This window comes from Myotis brandtii, unplaced genomic scaffold, assembly GCF_000412655.1.
Source record: "Myotis brandtii unplaced genomic scaffold, ASM41265v1 C42274884, whole genome shotgun sequence".
NCBI classification, from domain to species: domain Eukaryota; kingdom Metazoa; phylum Chordata; class Mammalia; order Chiroptera; family Vespertilionidae; genus Myotis; species Myotis brandtii.
In genome coordinates, this window is record NW_005321392.1 from 1 (window position 1) to 1,250 (window position 1,250).

Sequence of the window (1,250 nt, forward strand, 5' to 3'; positions counted from 1 at the left end):
CTAATGCCGCCCCCGGCCGGGCGGGCCTGACCCCCTCTTCCTGCGTTTCAGAGGCTCCTGGAGATCACCCAAGGGGCAGAATTCCTCAGGCTGGAGGTGGAGGGGGGTGGATGCTCCGGATTCCAGTACCGATTTTCGCTGGACACAGTGATCCACCCCGACGACAGGCAAGGAGGAAGGGAAGGGCTGGCGGGTCCTCGGAGTGTGCGGGAGGGGGAGCGTGTGTGTAGTTGAAGGCGCACTTTTATTCCAGATTTGAACGGGTTGCTCAGGATGCTCCACACCACCCTTCCCGCCCACAGGGGGGGATGCACGTGAAGACGGGTTGTCTTGACTCCAAAGAACCCAGTTATAGGAGGGAGATGGGCCTTCCTGGGCCCGCGGGGTCGTTAATAGGAGTTAGGCCGGATGAGATGCCAGGTCAGAATTTCCAAACGTTTCCCAGGAGTCATTCCATTGGCTCTTTCTGCCTCCAAAATCGGCACCTTTTTGGGAGCAATAAGGAATGCTTCCTCTGTTTCCGAAAACCCGGAATGCGCACCTCTCACACCAGGGCCCAGAGTGTCGGGTTGTTGGTGTTTATGATCGTCACTGATGCTGTCCTCCTGTGTGTGGTTTGCTTTTTGTGTTTTTGTTTTTCTCTCCCTAGGGTATTTGAACAGGGTGGGGCCCGAGTGGTGGTTGACTCTGATAGCTTGGCCTTCGTGAAAGGGGCCCAGGTGGACTTCTGCCAGGAGCTGATCCGAAGCTCCTTCCAAGTGCTGAACAACCCGCAGGCGGAGAAAGGCTGCTCCTGTGGCTCTTCCTTCTCTGTCAAGCTTTGATGAGATGGCTGCCACGGGTACCCCTTCGAGGCACCTGGAATTAGTGGAACGTTAGGGGTTTCCTTCCAATCATGTCCCTCCCACGATTTGATTTCCCACAATCCAGGAGTGTTGTGTGTTGCCACTATGTTTTCCAGAATGTGAAGCAATCTTGACTCTTGACTTAATTTCTCCTGCACCCTTCTAAGGCCAAGGCTCTAGGTGCTGTTCCCTAAGGTTTGTTTAATAACTAGTTTGAAACCCAGTGTAATCTGGAGAGCCTCCAAGGTTCCAAAATGTGAGTTGCTTCTCTGGCCTTCAGAGCTGCTTGTACATAGATGTATAATTCTGTATAAAAGCTTCATTTTAAAGCAAGCCCCGTTTACTTGTCTTTTGAATCAGAGTCACAAATTAAATAGCGTGAACACTCATTAGGAGGCCAGAGAC

The 1,250-nt window shown here is 52.5% G+C and overlaps 1 pseudogene; it reads left to right on the forward strand.

Annotated features, from left to right (window-relative positions):
* The first annotated feature begins 11 nt into the window (after positions 1 to 11).
* Positions 12 to 1,142, forward strand: LOC102257531 (annotated as a pseudogene).
* Positions 1,143 to 1,250: the final 108 nt, after the last annotated feature.